Source organism: Dermacentor andersoni, chromosome 11, assembly GCF_023375885.2.
Source record: "Dermacentor andersoni chromosome 11, qqDerAnde1_hic_scaffold, whole genome shotgun sequence".
NCBI lineage: Eukaryota > Metazoa > Arthropoda > Arachnida > Ixodida > Ixodidae > Dermacentor > Dermacentor andersoni.
This window is the reverse complement of record NC_092824.1, coordinates 16,327,804-16,347,723: the sequence shown is the minus strand read 5'-3', so window position 1 is coordinate 16,347,723 and position 19,920 is coordinate 16,327,804.

The following is a 19,920-nucleotide window of genomic DNA, read 5'->3' as shown; positions in this document are numbered from 1 at the left end:
ACGCTGCACTGATGGTTCTCCGGGTCGCACGCTATCTTGCTATTTAAAGCAAATAACGTGTATGGGATCTACGTGAAGGGGATGTAAAGGGACCGTTAACTACGAAAGATGTTATGCGTGAACCGGCAGTAAGAGGGTATTCTAAAGTAAGTAAGTGAGACAATAGGTAATGAGGAAAGCTCGGCTATTTAAGTGTATATTCGAGGCCTCACACATTAGACTAGCGAAGTAACGACGAAGGAGACGGAACAAGCAACGAACGAGCTGCTTAGCTGGGCTTAGCATTTGTACGCGTAAGTAAAGGCATCGAGCATGACTCATCGTGATGGCACTGAGGTTTACGAGTCAGAGGACGACTTAGAAAACAGTGCAGTTAATGAGGAAAGTTCTAGTAGTCAGTGTATTTGCTAGAGTTAAAGCATTGTAAACCAGCTTAACCGAGGCAAATGCTCTCAAACTTGACGCTTTGTTCTGGGACTTTATTGGTCTATGTCCTTCGCCTTTCTTGCAACTAGTTAGGTTTCACCCTTGTGTTTAAGGATACAAGCCTCTATTCAGTGCATCAGTACAAAAGGCCAAGGAAGTGGGACGTTTCAAAAGACCTAAGGCCTTTGCCTAATTCAATTAAGAACTGTGTTTTATTTATTTTGTATAAGAATTCCCGTTCATAGGATTGTCTGAAGGCTTCGTATACACTGCAAACCGTCACTGGATAGGCAAGGACACATATGTGGTAGATATGGACATGCATTGCATGTCACCGTAGAGGCGCCCGATCTCGGAGCAATCCGTCTGTTGATGGAGCAAAAAGAACCCAATAAAGACGCCCTCAAATAAAAGAGCAATGAGAAAAACACCGAACTTCATGCACTGTCATGAGATACTTGTAAATGAGAACACAGCTGCCTCAACAAGAAAACTTCTGTGAGCTCAAAACAAAACGCAGCAGTGTATTTAATGATACTGGCATGACAGTGCCACAAGAAGAAATACTGAAAGAAAGAGAAACATGGCGCGCTGTTCTTTTTTACAGATTTGTGTCCTCGCTTGTTAAGCGCTGCCACATCAATATGAACGCTCACGAGCTCAGAAACTGTTTTACTCTATTGCCGATATTGTTTATTTGCTTTCCCGTAGAAGCATTAGATAAATGTTGTTGCACACCCTCAACAGATCACGTACACTAGTTGGTAGAGCCATATGACGAACGGCGTTCCCGTATTTTGCAAAACGTAGTCACCAATGCTAAACAACAAATAACAAGCGCCGTAGAGAATAGTATGCAGCATTCTGAAAGCTAATGTACATATGAAGCTATATTATCAACAATTGTATCATGCCACATGCTGACAAGTAAACGCTGCCTGCTGTAACAGGCTCAGCAATGAATGAACTCTATATATCAAACATCTAATGATCTGTGGGCACCACATAATGCGTCGTGTTCTACTTGTAAAGCAACTGGTGCTCGTAATTGCACGCAGAAAGGGAAAGTCTAGAAAATTTTCTGCAGTAACGTTTCTCCAAGCTACAGTTTCGTCATTCTGCAGATCACATAGAAGCTTTCGAAATATATGTTCACAGAATTACACAACAGAAAGATTGAGAACCAATATTTAATTATATGATCGCGGTACCACATGGCTTGTGTTGTTTCCTTCAACAAAATGCTTGCGAGTGCACCGCAAGCAACTAGTTAACTGAGAAGACCACCTCGCGGAAAAAAAAAACAGCACCACAGGCACAATCTCGCCGCAAACTACATTTGTTTGCCCTTAGCCAACTTTCTCTCGAACGCTCGAAAAGGAGCGTAACTTGTCAAACGCGTCGCCCTAACACGTTCCTCACTTCTGCGCGCCACTCAATGACATTGATGATGGTGACGATGGATGAGAGCGCCACCTCTTTACTCAAGTGCTCACTGCGCTTCGATGGCTCTCGCCGGTGATTCCCGAGCAGCCATTTTGCTGTCAGTCACCCTCAGCGTCCCCTGATGATTTCTCGTTGTGGGAGTCTGGCAGACTAATTATTCAAATGCATCATGTAACCGTGTAAACAACAAAGGACAAAGAAGAAAACACACAGGACAGGCGCGGAAGATCAACTGACATTTACTCCGGGAAATCCCACATTTGTACATGTATCGTAATCACACTTTCTAATCATCAGACAACCACCACTCGACGTTGGCATGTGGGCGTGAGTGGCATAAATTTGCATGTAAATATTTGAACTCTTTATCACCCAGTTACACTGAAGAGCTGCCTACGCAACTGCCAGATTGCAATTTTATACAGTACGCTCCATAAAATTCTCGGCTCAGTTGTGACGCAAACATCTTCAAGACCTTACGGTCGCGGAACCTACGCGTGCAATTACGACAGTGGCGACAATGGTCAGCCAATTTGCCACCCCCCGCCAATCCTTCTACCCCTGCTCGGTGCTCCTGCAGCCTGACGTTTAGACAGCGTCCCGTCTGCCCTATGTAGCTGTTGCCACAGGAGAGGGGTATCTGGTACACTACCCCTATTCTGCATGGGACGAACCTGTCAACAGAACTAAGAACCGAAGTTTTCAGATCTAAGAACCGGTCCACTATTCCAAAAATATGATATGCTGCGTGCGGACAGGATATATTATATGAAAATTCTTCTAGAAATTCAAAAGAGAAATCCAAGCGTTCAAAGTAGTCAATGTAACCTCTCCGGATACTCCTTGCGACATAGGTCACGACACACACCAAAAGCAAAGAGCAATTACGGGAAACAAATATTTCTCTATCAGTCCACAAAATTAATTAACCGTTACAGTGCATCTGTATCCTTAAACACTTCTTTACGGACATTTAAAGAAAGAATAAGAGATTGGTTAGATAGGGAACACATATACTTTAAAATTGAATAAATGCGTGTAATAAAATGAAAAATGTTTCTGCCATGAATTACATATTTTCTCCTTTCAGGAATCACACGATATCATTTAATATCTATTGTTGGGTTTTGTATTAACACAAATGTTTGCATCCACGTACTGTTCCCAGTGTTTTATTACTTTTGGCACACAATTATGATGTTTTTTTATGCGCATGTTGTTGCTCTATATTGCTCCATAAATTAGCTGACGTTTATTTCGTGTATAATTGTACAATTTTAGCATACCATTAGCATCTCAAATGCTTACTTGCACTTAGCCGTTGCTGTACATTGTACTATACATTTGCAGAATCGAATGACCATTGACTTTCACAGTAACCAATGCTGTTGTAATGCGCAAAATTGTGCATATGTGTGTGACCTGCTGTCAAACCTGTGGTTCGTGGGGGCTGAGGCTTCGGCGGAGCTCTGATGGACCCCGCGGTTCCTTGTGAATTGTTTCTAGCACCGAGGTGACCATCTCATACTGAAATCCTGTGCTGTTCAGTCTTTCCAACTATAAGAACACGCTGTGTTGCATTTCATGCTGGCAGGACTTATCAAGAGCAGCACGCAGGCAGTTTTTTTGTAATTCCCCTTTTTACAAGCTTCGAATGAGCAGACTGGTAGATTAAAATACATTTTTTGATCGAGGCTGATACCTCCAGCATGCATGGGATCCAGCAATAATAATTCAAATGTTCAGGAACTGCAGGCTTCCATGCGAAGGCAACTCAAAAGTGAAACTCAACCCAAAGGCGCTCTCTCGGAAAATTTCAAGAACACGGTTTACTGCAGTTTAACTGCCTCCCTCCCATACCCCTTTAAAAAAAAATAACATAATAGTCAACATATCTAAAAATCTTAGCCGAGTAAGCTGTGTCAAGGCGTTCAGCAATTCGCTTGTCACAATATTGTTGCAGGAAGAAAGCAGGCCCATGAGTATAAAATAATGTATATTTACAACTGGCGTATATGGCGTTCAGGCAACTGCCAGACTTCGTCTTCGTCTAGTCCAATTCAACTTTTTCGTTCCCTTGACCGTAACATCACCCTCCCGGTGGAGTAGCTCCGTCCCGGTGCAAGTTATAGAGGCTCACTTAATGGGGGGACATAGGGCTTAAGCCTGGCGACGTGAACAACATCGCTGGTGACGTTGCGATGCACTGAAGGCTCACCGACTGGGGCGATCTCGCATGTCACGTCGGACAGTTGGCGTAAGATCTGGTACGGACCAGAATACCGGTAAAGTAGTTCTTCCTACTAGCCGACGCGACGTGAAGGCGTCCAGAGAAGGACAAGGGAACCAGGTAAAAAATGGTTGTCTCGGTGCCGAAGGTCGTAGCGTCGCTTTTGAGAAGCTTGCGAGACTGTGAGGCGATGACGGGCGACATCTCGGGCCTGGGCGGCTAAGTCAATAGCATCGCGAGCGTAACCAGTGCTGGGTGATTGTACTGCGGAAGGTAGCAACGTGTCAAAGGGCAAGGTGGGATCGCGGCCATACAAAAGGTAGAATGGCGAAAATCCGGCAGTGTCGTGACGGGACGAGTTGTATGCAAATTGATGTATGGTAAAGTGACGTCCCAGTCACGGTGATCGTCGGAAAAGTACATGGCCAGCATTTCAGTTAGCGTGCGGTTGAGTCGCTCGGTGAGGCCGTTCGTTTGAGGGTGGTACGCGGTAGCAATCTGGTGTTCTGTAAAACAGGAGCGGAGCAGGTCATCGACGAGCTTCGATAAAAAGTAGCGGCCGCGATCCGTCAGCAAATGGCGAGGGGTGCCGTGGGGCAGGATGACGTCGTATAGCAAGAAGTCGGCGACATCTGTCGCGCAGCTGGTTGGTAGCGCTCGTGCGATGGCATATCTCGTGGCATAATCGGTTGCTACAGCAATCCATTTGTTGCCTTTGATAGAAATTGGAAAGGGGCCAAGGAGGCCTAGGCCCACAAGAAAGAAAGGCTCTGTGGGGATATCAATTGGTTGAAGCAAACCAGCGGGAGGCGTAGCAGGCGTCTTCCGGTGCGGACACAGGAAACAAGAAGCGACATAACGGAGCACAGAGCGATAAATGCCGGGCCAGAAGCGGCGCCGCAGGCGATCGTATGTACGAGTGATGCCCAGATGTCCAGCAGTAGGAGCGTCGTGAAGTTGCTGGAGCACGGCTAGTCGAAGGTGCTTGAGAACGACTAGGAGGAGCTCCGGGCCGCCAGGATGAACGCTACGACGGTATAAAGTTCCATCGCGCAAGGTAAACATCCGGACGGGCGGGTCATTGGGCGAGGAGCTTAGGCGTTCCATAAGTGTTCGAATAACAGGGTCTTTGCGCTGCTCGTCGCCAATATGGAAGAAGCCGGAGATGGATAGAACACTGATGTCCGAGTATCCATCGGTATTGATCCACGGGATTGCGGGACATGCAGTCAGCGTCTTTATGCAGGCGCCCTGACTTATACATAATAGAAAATGTATATTCCAGTAGATGCGATGCCCAACGTGCAAGTCGTCCAGTTGGGTCCTTCAAAGAGGAGGGCCAGCAGAGGGCGTGATGATCGGTTACAACGCAGTAGCACCGACCGAAAAGGTAAGGCGGGAATTTCGCAACCACCTTTACGAGCGCGAGACATTCTCTCTCAGTAATGGAGTAATTTCGCTCGGGCGTGGAAAGAAGGCGGTTAGCGTAAGCGATGACAGGGTCTTGGCCCTGTTGACGCTGAGCGAGGACAGTGCCCATGCCATGACCACTCGCGTCAGTTCGTACTTCAGTGGGCGCAGAAGGGTCAAAGTGTGACCTAATTGGGGAAGTTGTAAGTCGCTCAATCAGGGTAAAAAAGGCTTTCTCCTGCAGTGGCCCCCAAGAGAAAGAGACGTCTTTCTTAAGAAGGTCAGTGAGAAGGTGAGCGATGTCGGCAAAATTGTTCTGAAATCGCCGGAAATAAGAGCATAAGCCCAGAAAACAACGGACATCGTTTGTTGAACAAGGTACAGGAAAATTTCGCACGGCGTGAACTTTCTGTGGATCAGGTTGGATTTCGGCGGCGTTTACGATATGGCCAAGCATGTTAATTTCACGGCGACCGAAATGGCACTTGGAGTTTAGCTGAATGCCAGCACTGCGAAACACGGAGAGTACAGTTGTGAGGCGCCGCAGGTGGCTATCAAAGTTCGGCGAAAACACAATTACATCGTCGAGGTAACAGAGGCATGTAGACCACTTCAAGCCGTGCAAGAGAGAGTCCATCATGCGCTCGAATGTAGCTGGCGCATTGCATAATCCAAAAGGCATGACTTTAAATTGGTACAGACTGTACGTTGTGACAAACGCGGTTTTATCGCGGTCGATCTCATCGACGCTAATCTGCCAATAGCCGGAGCGGAGGTCAATTGATGAAAAGTATTGGGATCCGTGAGTGCAGCCAAGAGCATCATCAATGCGCGGCAGGGGATAAACATCCTTCTTTGTTATCCTGTAGAGGTGACGGTAGTCAACGCAGAAGGGCCACAAGTTCTCTTTTTTTTTTACTAAGAGAACCGGTGATGCCCACGGGCCACTGGAAGGCTCAATGATGTCCTTGTCCATCATCCTGTCTACTTCTTTCTGTATGATGGCCCTTTCTGTTGCGGAGACACTATATGGCCGCCTATGAATGGGGCTGGCGTCACCGGTGTTGATGCGATGCGTGACAACAGATCTCTGGCCAAGTGAACGGTCGTACAAATCAAAGATGTCCCGAAAAGATGAGAGGAAGTGACGAAGAGCTGTTGTTTGCTCGGAAGGAAGGTCAAAGGCGATCATCTTAGAAATATCGTCCGCAGGCGTCGAGTACGGAGGAGTGGGTGACAAAGGTCCGTTGGTACTGACGAAGGATTCAGAGGTCAAAGAATAAATCTCAAATTCTTCCAAAGGAGTGATATGCGCTATGGCGATACCGTGTGGTAGGACATGCGACGAAAATCCAAAATTGAGGATAGGCACGCGAGCGCAGTTTTCGCGGATCAGGATTAAGGTGCTCGGTAGGGCAATATTACGCGACCAAACCACGTCAGTAAGCGGCGACACGACGTACTCGCCATCAGGTACGTGAGCACAGGGCGTCAGGAGGACATTTGTAGCCGCCTGTGGAGACAGCCTTGCAAATTCAGCAGAACATAAGCGGTGTGGAGCACAAGTGGTTGCGTCGGCAGAAAGCAGCAGATCCAACTGTACAACACCTGCGGAGCAGTCAATTTGGGCAGAGTGTTTCGAAAGGAAGTCGAGGCCGAGAATTAGGTCGTGTGGACAGTGTTCAAGGACGATAAATAGAACAACGGTATAATGGCGAATAACGAATTAGGTAGAACGGTAAAACTACCTTCTTTATCAGAAATCATTAAAGCCAGATCATTCTGCTTGAGGTACTCGACAGTTGGCTTAACATCACGCTGCTAATTCTGCTTGGACCTTTTCACCGCGAGTGAGTTTACCCCTTCTGAAATACACATGCCTTTTTCATCCTCAGGCGCACGTCTTGCACTGTTCTTGACAATAGATAGGAGCTCGACCGGGGACTCTTGGGGTTGAATACAGAACTTAGGTCCTTTAGATAAAACCGAATCAACACTTTTTGGCACATCACAATGTCCAATATAGATAACCTTTCCTGTTGGCACATTTACCTTTTTTCGAAACTGCCCAATCGAAGAGCGCTGGAAGGCACAAGGACCACAGCAGTTCGGTAAGATGGTTACATTCGCTAGAGTACCTTCTGTACACGGCTTCACAGTTCTGGGCTCCCTCCACTTGGGACGCTGCAAGCACCCGCAGGCATCCTTGAATATGTCGCACTTGCCTCCAGGTAGAATGCCTTTTCGAGGGAGTACACGGGTAGAAGAGAACAATTTCCGGAAGCACGAGCCGATGGGTCAGGGCAAAAGTGTGGACGACTTTTAAGAAATTCTTCATTTTTATCTGTCATCGACCATCGTTAATTTCGAAAGAAAGAACTTCGTTCAAAAGCGCGGAGTGTGCATTGGTTCCTGTATTGCCCCTTTATTAAGTGATATATCTTTATCATATTGGTGACAAGCGAATTGCTGAACACCTTGACACAGCCTACTCGGCTAAGATTTTTAGATATGTTGAAGATTATGCCATTTTTTTTTTTTGAAGGAGTAGGGGAGGGAGGTGGTTCGACTGCAGTAAACCGTGTTCTTGAAATTTTCCGAGAGAGCGCCTTTGGGTTGAGTTTCACTTTTGAGTTGCCTTCGCGTGGAAGCCTGCAGTTCCTGGACAATTGCATTATTATTGCAGGATCCCATGCGTGCTAAAGGTATCAGCCTCGATCAAAAAAAGGTATTTTAAACTACCAGTCTGCTCATTCGAAGCTTGTAAAAAGGGGAATTGCGATAAACTGCCTGTGGGCTGCTCTTGATAAGTCCTGCCAGCATGAAATGCAACATAGCATGTTCTCACAGTTGCAAAGACTGCAGAGCGCAGGATTTCAGTATGAGGTGGTCACCTCGGTGCTAGAAACCCTTGACAAGGAACCGCGGGGTCCATCAGAGCTCGGCCCAAGCGTAGAGCCGCCACGCCGTAGACCTGTTGCTATCCAGTACTACCACGAAATCTCTCACCGCCTCAACAAGCTGGCTGAAAAATGTGAAATACCGGTGGTTTTCACCGCGCCTAAGAAACTGGCGGGCATGTGCGATATGGTGCAGGGCAAGAAAAAAAGAAATGAATGTGGTATCAAGCACGTTGACAGGTTCGTCCCATGCAGAATAGGGGTAGTGTACCAGATACCCCTCTCCTGTGGCAACAGCTACATAGGGCAGACGGGACTCTGTCTAAAAGTCAGACTGCAGGAGCACCGCGCAGGGGTAGAGGGATTGGCGGGGGTAGGCAAATTGGCTGACAATTGTCGCCACTGTCGTAATTGCACGCCCAGGTTCCGCGACACAGTGGTCGTGAGAATGATTGCGTCACAACTGAGCCGAGAAATTTATGAAGCTTACTGTATAAAAATGCAATCTGGCAATTGCGTAAGCAGCTCTTCAGCGTCACTAAGTGATAAAGAGTTCAAATATTTACATGTACATTTATGCCACTCACGCCCGCACGCCAACGTCGAGTGATGGTTGTCTGATGATTAGCCAGTGTGATTACGATACATGTATAAATGTGGGATTTCCCGGAGTAACTCGGAGTTGAAGTTCCGCACCTGCCCGTTGTTGTTTGCGTGGTTACATGATGCATTCCAATATCGAACACCAACTAGCCCAACTATCCCTCTTAAATAATTATTGAAGTGGTGCATCAAAGATTGGGGATGCACTTTGCTTGGTCGAGTGGAAAGAGTGGATCTAGTCACTTAGAGATACAAGCAAACCCTCTAAGCGCGATTTCCTGTGTTCATGGGTCAGTGAGGCACAGCTAAATTGACGAGGGTGCATCAATTAGTGTACCTCGCGGTACAGTAATTGATGCCACTGCTGCCGTTATCTATGCCACGAAAGATTTCTTTGCATGGTGAACTTACTGGTGTTCAGCGGCTCACTTCGTCCTCCCTAAAGGCCTATTCACACGGCTAATCACTTGAGATAATAGAAGGAATCATCCATGACGTTTTTGCGATAACAGAGCGACGTGACTACGTTGGCTATCTTGTGCGCCTCTCTTCCGTGTTAAACCCATCGCACGTGTTCCGATAAGCGATGCACCGTACCTACATAAACCCTTGTTTTTTGTGCAATAAAGAAATTTTGCAGAGGATGCTCCTGCGTCCACATCGGTTATTACACTGGCGACGAGGCACGGTTGTGCCCTCGCGGGGAGGGCGTTCTCGGCAACATGGCCTTCGGCGTCCGTATGGGCGAATTTCACTTAAATGGTAACTCTTCATGGGAGGATTACGTCGAGCGTATAGAGCTATGCTGCACTGCAAACAAGCTCAAGGAAGACGCCGACAAAAGGGCAGTATTGCTGAGCTGCTGTGGGGAGGATACATACTCCCTGATAGCTACCCTCGTCAAGCCTCTCCGACCACCGAACGCTGACTACCCGTCCATCGTAAAAGCCGTGAAGAACCACATCAACCCGGAACCCTCCGAGCTATATTCAAGGTACGTGTTCTGGAAGCGAGATCAGCATGACGCCGAATCTGTCGCAGACTACTGTCGCTTTACGCAAGCTAATCAAGAACTGCGTGTTCAACGACAACCAGCTTCCTCTTGACGTAATGCTAAGGGACCGGATGGTTTTTGGAATCTCAAACACCATTGTGCAGCAGCGTTCGTTGGCCGGAAAAGACCTAACTTTTCAGACTGCCTACGATCTACCAGTGACGGCAGAGGCTGCTGCAAAACATCAAAGGGTTATGGGCGGCCTACGTCAGGACGTCCCAGATTTGACAGCTAAAGTGGACAGGCAACACATGAAGCAGCTTAAGAACGGGCAAGATGAAAAAACTGCAAGCGAGCAGTTGAAACGGCAGTGTTTCCGGTGTTTGAGCAACCACGCTGCATACTGTTGCAGGTTTAAAACCGCAGTATGCTTCAACTGTTCCATGAAAGGGCACTTGGCCAAAGCGTATTGAAAGAAGCAAAAAGGTCACGTCAACCACCAGTTGGAAAATATGTCAAACTCGCAGCAAGCTAAGTATGTCATGCTAAATATTAGTCAAGTGACTAGCGGTTGTCCCAAGTTTATGGTGGCCGTAAGTATAGGCGGTGAAATAATGCCCATGGAAGTCGACTCGGGAGCAGCTAGATCGATTATCAGTCAAAATACGTTCAGCAGACTGAGAGTGGCAAGGCACATTAAGCTTCAAGAATCAGACACCAAGCTAGTACCTTGGACTAAGGAAGGATTGGACGTCGTCGGAAAAGCCACACTTCCGGTCAAATTTAAAGGACAAGACTTCCAGCTGCCGATAGTCGTTGTAAGAAACGAAGGTAGCACGCTTTTGGGTCGTGATTGGTTCAATGTCTTGAACAATAATGTCACTGGGCTTCATAGCATCGAACAAAACGCAGAAGCCCTTTTCAAAAGGTTTCCGGATGTTTTTGACGAAACATTTCCAGGCGCTACTCTGCCACCCCTACACATCGAGCTGAAGCAAGACGCCCGACCCAAGTTTCTAAAATGCCGCAGCATTCCATTCGCACTGAAGGATGACGTCATCACAGAACTGGAAAAACTGGAACGTCAAGGCGTTCTGCAACCGACGCACTACTCAGAATGGGCCACCCCTGTGGTCATCGTCCGTAAAAAGGATGGGTCATTAAGAATATGCGGCGACTATCGAAGTACAGTAAACCAAGCGGTAAAGAACAACGTTTATCCTTTACCTACTAGCAAGCAACTTTTCGCAAAGTTGGGGAAAGGCCGTATTTTTTTCAAAAATTGACTTGACGCAAGCGTAGCAGCAACTTGCAGTTGATGACACTACAGCAGAAGTGTTCACGATAAATACAGTAAAGGGCCTGTACAAAGTGCTACGTTTGCCGTTTGGTTTGTCGGTAGCACCCGGATTATTTTAAAGAGCAATTGATACAGTGCTTGCAGGTCTATGCCAGGTAGCGGCATACCTCGACGACATCCTTGTGGCCAGCGAAACGGCAGAGGAGCACCAGGAAATCCTCATGGAGGTTCTCAACCGACTGTCAAAAGCGGGACTGCGCATACAAGGCGCCAAGTGGCCGTTCTTCAAAGAGAGCCTGGAGTACTTGGGACACCGGATAGATGCAAATGGCATGTACCCGTCAAAGGCTAAAGTCGGTGCCATTCACAAAGCATCTGCACCAAAGAACAAGGAGCTCGAAGCTTTTCTAGGTGTGGTGAATTTCTACAATCGCTTCCTAAAGGGTCGGTCTGAATTTGCAGAAGTGCTCTACCGCCTACGGGACAGCGACAGTACGTGGAAGTAGGGTGAAGAGCAGCAACTAGCTTTCAAAAGACTAAAGACGTTGCTTACGTGCGAGTCACCTGTAGTGCATTTCAACCCGGATGCACCCTTAATTCTGTCTTGTGACGCATCACCCGTGGGTGTAGGAGCTGTATTAGTCACAGCGATGCTCAAGGACGCGAGCAACCTGTTGCTTATGCGTCAAGAACACTCGCAAAGGCGGAACGTAATTGCGCCCAGATTGACCGCTAGGTTCTAGCTATTGCCCATGGCGTCCGTCAATTTCATCAGTACCTCTGTGGGTGAGAATTCCGCATCTTGACAGATCATAAGCCACTACTCGGTATCTTTCAACGAGACAAGCAGATTCCCGTTGTTTGGTCACCGTGCATGTTGCATTGGTCTTTGCTGTTATCTGCTTACGAATACAAACTGGAGTATAGAAGGACGCAAGATCACGCAAACACTGACTGTCTAAGCAGGCTACCGATACCGGGTGACAGGAGGGACATCGAGTCTCCTGGCAAGGTCCTTTTGTTGGAAGCAGTGGAGTACCCTCCTGTGAGCGCAGCAGGCGTCGCATCAGCCACTATGCGTGATTCTTGCCTGTCGCGAGTGAAGAAATGGGTCGCAACTGGATGGCCAGAACAAGGTGGGACCCCAGAATATGCTGCGTATCAGGTGAAGCGCGGAGAGCTGTCTTTTCACCGTGACTGCCTTCTGTGGGGTAATAGGGTCATTCTGCCAGAAGAACTGAGGGAAAAAGTACTCGCCATTCTGCATTCAAATCACCCTGGCATAACGGCCATGAAAGCTCTGGCAAGGTCATGTGTGGCAGCCGAAGATCGATGCTCAGATTGAAGATTTTGTGCGTCATTGCAAACTCTATCAAGAGAACAGGCAAACCGAACCTAAAGCGCCTGCGCATTTCTGGACGAAACCCGAAAGCCCGTGGAGCAGAATTCATAGATTTTGCAGGGCCGGTTAAGGGCGTTTTCTTTCTTGTTGTCGTGGACGCGCTATCAAACTGGGCCGAGATCGAGATAATGCCATCGCTTCACTCCTCAGCTGTGATCGAAGAACTGCAAAGAATGTTTGCTTCCTACGGATTGCCGGAGTTAGTTGTTTCTGATAACAGCACAGCCTTCTCGAGCAACGAAATGCAATCTTTCTTGAACAGAAATGGCGCGCGCTACATGTATACAGTACCATACCATCCCGCAAGCAACGGAAGGGCTGAGCGCATGGTTCGCGAGCTAAAGTGTGCGCTCCGAAAACAGCCAGGGCACAGTGGCGTGTAAGGTTTCTCGTTTTTTATTCAAGCAGCACTCCACGCCCCACTCGGAAACCGGACGCCAGCAGAACTCATGCTGGGCAGGAGCTTCCGCTCTGTCTTGTGGTGACTGCACACTGACGTGAAAGGCCTTGGATGTACCATGCAGCCATCGTCAAGGGAGTTTCTACAGGGTGACTCCATGTATGTGCGAAACTTCTCTGGTGGTCCGAAGTGGCTCGCCGCATGGATACTGCGTCACTTGGGCCACGTCATGTACAAAGTACAGACTTTGGATGGTTTAGTACACCGACGTCGTCGCAACCACGTGCGGAGAGCATGGGCTGCTGTACCGATAATCTCTCACGCCAACCCCTGCTTCAAACTTCCAGTGACGCAAACTGTAGTACAGAGATCGTCTATCCTTCCAGCGACGCAAACTGCAGTGCAGAGATCGCCTAGTCCAGAAGTTCCGCAAGCATGCCGTAGGTATACTCGTGTACGTCGCCCAGTGCTTCGTTATGGCATTGACTACTAGGTGTGAAGGGATGTGATAACAGAGCAACGTGACTGAGTTGGCTATCTTGTGCGCATGTCTTCCGTGTTAAACCCATCGCACGTGTTCCGATAAGCGATGCACCGTGCCTACATAAACCCTTGTTTTTTGTGCAATAAAGGAATCTTGCAAAGTCTGCTGCTGCGTCCACATCGGTTATTACAGTTTTTTCCGGCGAACCTCCTGTCTCTCTCCCGATCAGCAGCAAACTCGCGTGCATCTGCGCTGAGGTGGGCGCTAAGGCATGCTCCCTAAGAAGCTGCTGCAGATAGCACTCCTTGCTTTCGACAATTACTCTCTCTACCTTTCTCACCACCGAGAAAGTAAGCGCCGGAAGGCTGGGTGAGAACCCCTCCTCAGCCCCTGGCGAATGTTTGTTGCTCGGAAAGAGATGCTCCCCCGGTGCGTTTGGGCAATTCGCCGGAGCCATGCTGCCTAACGAAGGCGCCACGGCATCACCACATAGTATGCTGCCCTTGTGGCAGGGACGTAGATTTCTCCCTCCCCTTGAATACCCCTTTAACTTTATAGCTGCGTTTAATATGACCACGACATTTCGTCATGGGCCTGATCTATTTCTATGCTAGAAATGTTCATCTCCGAGACGTCTCAGATTTCTACTGTATGCGTATTAGCGTGGCCCACCCTATGCCTTCAAGATTGTGAGCATCGTCCCGACTAGACCAGCTACCATTTACTACAGTTTCATTTCCTTACTTCCAATTCCGTTAGTTTATTAATGAACATTCAAAATGCATATTCATGTGGTAACACAGGCCGGGTCCGCGATGTTGTCTGGAGCGTTGTTATGAAGCCCCTGTATAAAATGCGGTCTGCGATTTTCGCCTTTTGGCTTTCAGGACTCTAAAATGCAACAATTGGCTTCACCGTCCAGCGCATAATGAAGAGCGAACTTCACTGCACCCCCATAAATGAACGAAGCCCCGCCCGCTATCTTTTTCGCCCTTGACTTCACGCCCGAGGGGCTACTCATTCGAATCCGACACCTTTGCGCCATTACTGAGCCTCTTTTAGATGTGATGTGTTCTTCAAGCCTGAAGCTAAGTACGCTTTCAAATTGATTATACGCATGAAGTGCAATAACAGCCGAGTGACTGGTGGCGGCGTTGCTAAGTATACTCGGGAAAGAATGCCGCTGTGTAAGCGGTCGCATGTGTGTGGTGTGACCGAACCTTCGAGGAATGATAAAGGAATAATTGTTGGGTGGTTGGCTCAAAAAATGCCTACAAAAATAAACTTACGGAGATCCAATGCACATGTTGGTATCTATGCGAAGCGAACCTTTTATGAAGCGGTTCACAAAATGCTATTAATTTGTACATTTCGTTCTTGTGCCTTCGTCAAACGGAAACTCGCACGCGCATGGTGCTTTCGTGCACCCGTGCTATACGCAGTCAACCTTCCGACGTGCCGTTAACTACTGTTCTCTTTTCGCGTCCTTTATAGCGTTTTTATAATGAGTGCTTATGTACTGCCTTGTTCAACCTAACATGTTTAGGCCCGCGCCTACTTGAACTGTCGTCCCTATAATATGTATCCTGCCCCTTTCCTGCAACAGCCTGAAATGTGAGGCTAGCGGTATGCCCAAATAAATTCTAAACAAATTTTTGATTGCTTGTATTCTTTCCTCGTAAATTTTTACTGCACAGGCCGCTCCTGGAGAGATCCCTCGTCCTAGATATTTGCCATAGCGTGCAATTTATATTCATGATTAACACGTGGTGATTCTGTCAACAGGCCAGTTGGCGTTGATGCACTATGTACTCCCTGCTTTTAGGACAGTCCCTAGCCGCGGGCATGTGTCATTGCACCAACGGCTTTTTGAGTCATTCTATTGACATCATCATGATCATAATCAACACGCGGGAAAACTTGTTGGCCAGTCCTTCATTTTGGATATGCGCCATTGTATAGAAATTATACTCATCAATACGTGGAGGCCACCTCAAATGGCTGGTTGAGGCTGGATTAGGAGAAGCATACGTGTGATTGTGGTCTAAGGAACACAGACTGAAGACGATCGGCACAGCAGTGATAAATTCTCACGGCCCAAGGACACGGGCGGCAATTAGTCAACCATGCAAAATATAGTTTTTTGCTTGCGACCCCGCGGTAACTGTTATTACTGCTGAACCTTGTTTAGCTAAGAACCTTTTTGTCCGAGGAGGGAGGAGGGTACATTCGTCGGGCTTGCGTAAGAAAAAAGCATCTTGATACGAACATTGAAAATAAGGTGAACGGTAGAGGAAAACAGGAAAGAGCACTTTCACCAATGCACCAGAGATCGTTTTGCGGTAAGCACTGAAAATATTTTGGGAGACCCCATAGAAAACATTAAGGAAATATCTATAGATAAGATTTTATACAGTTCGCTGTCTGCCATTTTGAGATCCAAGTGACCTGCCTTATGATATCAGTGTACTGCTTGGCTCGGATAGCCTCTGGCGAAGCAGGATTTGTGCGATATGCGCTATATGCCTCCGATCTAAACGGTCCTTATTCTGGGAGCCTGCAGCCCATGCAAGAAGTATGTATGCTGTTGTATGCTCCTGCGCATGCTGCTCAAGATTTGATGGAGATGCTGCATGCATGTGTATGCTTCCATGAGTTATAGGTATTTTGTTGACGATGTACTGTTTTTGCAATTCTGTTTGTGCATCTTCCATGTGTGGTTTCTATGCTATAAAAGAACGCAGTTTTGGCATAATGGTTGGAGCATAGGGATACTGCGCTGAGGGGACGATGTTAGAATCCCGACGCTCAATGCGCTTTCTCTTGTTTTTTCTTCTTTTTTTAAAGAGTGATGAGGAATTTACTCATCGAGAAACTCGCCAGCGACCGACCAATCGAAAACTGACCAACCTAGGCGAAGCTATGAGATCGGCGGCAAATAATGCTTCGCTTTAAAACTCGCTGGTGACATGCTTCTACCTAAGTCAAAAGATGCGTCATGATCGAAATCAATGGCTGCAACTGATCACCGCTGTTTGGAAGATAACACCTCTTTCTCTCCCTTTCTTTCGATCTTCTCGACATTTTAAGCATTCGATCATGTTTACCCGGCGTACTCATGTTTTCGTTTGGTTTGTCATCAGTGTAGTATGTGGGCTAAAGGCATTTCACATTAGTTTTGAATGCCGCTTGCCTCTTATGCTACGGGAGGAATTAGATGGCAGTAAATGGTATATAATAGGCCTCAGTGAAGTTAGGAAGACGAAAGAAGCATATACAGTGCTGAAAAGAGGGCACGTCCTGTGCTACCGGGGCTTAGCGGAGAGACGAGGACTAGGAGTCGGATTCCTGATTAGTAAGGATATAGCTCGTAACATACAGGAATTCTATAGCATTAACGAGGGGGTGGCAGGCCTTGTTGTCAAACTTTATAAGAGGTACAAGTTGAAGGTTGTACAGGTCTATGCCCCTACATCCAGTAATGATGACCAGGAAGTCGAAAGCTTCTATGAAGACGTGGAATCGGCGATGGGTAAAGTCAAAACAAAATACACTATACTGATGGGCGACTTCAATGCCAGGGTAGGCAAGAAGCAGGCTGGAGACAAGTCAATGGGGGAATGTGGCATAGCCTCTAGGAATAGCAGGGGAGAGTTATTAGTAGAGTTTGCAGAACAGAATAATATGTGGATAATGAATACCTTCTTCCGCAAGCGGGATATTTCGAAAGTGGACGTGGAGGAGCCCGAATGGCGAGACTAGAAATGACAAAGACTTTATACTCTGCGCTAACCCTGGCATCATACAAGATGTGGACGTGCTCGGCACGGTGCGCTGCAGTGACCATAGGATGGTAAGAACTATAATGAGCCTAGACTTGAGGAGGGGACGGAAGAAACTGGTACATAAGACGCCGATTAATGGGTTAGCGGCAAGAAGGAAAATAGAGGAATTCCGGATTAAGCTACAGAACAGTATTCAGCCTTAACCCATGAAGAGGATCTTAGTGTTAAAGATATGAACGACAATCTTATGGGCATCATTAAAGAATCTGTCGTAGAAGTCGGTGGTAACTCCGTTATACAGGATGCCAGTAAGCTATCGCAGGAGCCGAAAGATCTGATCAAAAAACGTCAATGTATGAAAGCCTCTAACCCTACATCTAGAAAAGAACTGGCAGAACTTTCCAAGTTAATCAAGAAGCGTAAGACAGCTCACATAAGGAAGTACAATATGCATAGAATTGAACATGTTCTCAGGAACGGAGCAAGCCTAAAAGCAGTGAAGAAGAAATTATGAATAGGCAAGAATCAGATGTGTGTGTTAAGAGACAAAGCCGGCAATATCATGACTAATATGGATGAGACCGTTCAAGTGGCTGAGGAGTTCTACAGAGATTTATACAGTACCAGTAGCACCCACGACGATAATGGAAGAGATAATAGTCTAGAGGAAATTGAAATCCCACAAGTGACGCCGGAAGAAGTAAAGAAAGTCTTGGCAGCTATGCAAAGGTGGAAGGCAGCTGGGAAGGATCAGGTAACAGCACATTTGTTGAGGGATGGTGGGCAGATTGTTCTAGAGAAACTGTCCACCCTGTACACGCAGTGCCTCATGACTTCGAGCGTACCGGAATCTTGGAAGAACGCTAACATAATCCTAATTCATAAGAAAGGGGACGCCAAAGATTTGAAAAATTATAGACCGATCAGCTTACTGTCCGTTGCCTACAAAGTACTTCCTAAGGTAATTACAAATAGGGTCACGAACACCTTAGACTTCCGTCAACCAAAGGACCAGGCAGGATTCCGTAAAGGCTACTCAACTATAGACCATATTCACACTATATATATACGTGTATATATATATATATATATATATATATATATATATATATATATATATATATATATATATATAGCTTTCATTAATTACGAGAAAGCGTTTGATTCAGTCAAAACCTCAGCAGTCATGGAGGCATTACGGAATCAGGGTGTAGACGAGCCGTATGTAAACATACTGAGATATCTATAGCGGCTCCACAGCCACCGCAGTCCTCCATAAAGAAAGCAACAAAATCGCAATAAAGAAAGGCGTCAGGCAGGGAGATACGATCTCTCCAATGCTATTCACAGCGTGTTCACAGGAGGCATTCAGAGACCTCTATTGGGAAGCATTAGGCAAAAGAGTTATTGGATAATGCTTAATTGAAATGTTGTGTTCTTTCCATTTCATTCGTGCGTCTTCGTCGTAAAAAAACTGGTGGGTCCATGTGCTCTTGCGTACTCGCGCTACGTAGTATGGCAAATGTACAGGCTTTCGATTTGATTTCTCCTGATTTATTTTAAGTTCACCGGCCGCTTTTTCGGCAGTGGGCCTACAGAATAGTATGGAGATTACAATCGTCATCAACCCGCGGTTATTCCGTCAAGGTACTCGAGAGCTTCTTTCTCGTATGTGCATCAGCCAGAAAGTCCCAATAATGAAAGAGAGAGATATCCGGCGACTTCGCTGACAATTTTGGCGAAATCTGAGGGCTTTTGGCTGGGGAATCTTTGAGCTAGTGTACGTTTGCCTAGGTACTACGGAGGAAATCTAGCTTTGCTCTGTTTAACAGCAGCTTAAACTTCCGTCCAAACGGAATCAATAGCGGCCGATACACAGGCGCCATGGGAAAGCTGCAGTTGAGTCGTTGGCCCCTGTCACTGAGGCGCACGTGACATAAGGCTTACCACTTCGTAGGGCGCCTTCGTCGCTTCCAGTGCCAGGGTCACCAGCGAAGAAAAGCGTGCGTTACATATTTGGCCCGTTTTGCGCATGCTCCGCCCAGTCATGAACATTAACTTCAGTATAACTTGAAAATGGATATTTTTTAATAAGGCGAATCCACAGTATTAACGTTTAACTATTCATTGGTCAGGGGCCGAAGAAGAAGCCGCGACTAGCGCGCGCTATTGAAGCAGCCCGTACGTGTTATTCTTCCTACTTACAAAGTGACTTGTGCCTCAAGTTTGGTAACTTGTGGAGGTTCGGGGTATCTGATGCTCGGGACTCCCACTAGGACCCGTACACGCATTTCAGAGAATCCACCTCCCGTGAGTACTATTCAGCCGCTGCCAGTTAGGCCTGAGCCCCAAAACCCCACCATTCCAGCTAAGACTAGCGTGGGAATTCCTACGTCAGCGAACTTTCCTCCTCCACAGATGACGACAAGCCTTTCCCAGCTGACTTTTCAGCATCCTCGCGTTCCGTACACCTTCCGTGGTGATGCATTTGAAGACGGTGAGGACTGGCTTTATCAGTACGAAAGGGTTGCTAAAGTCAA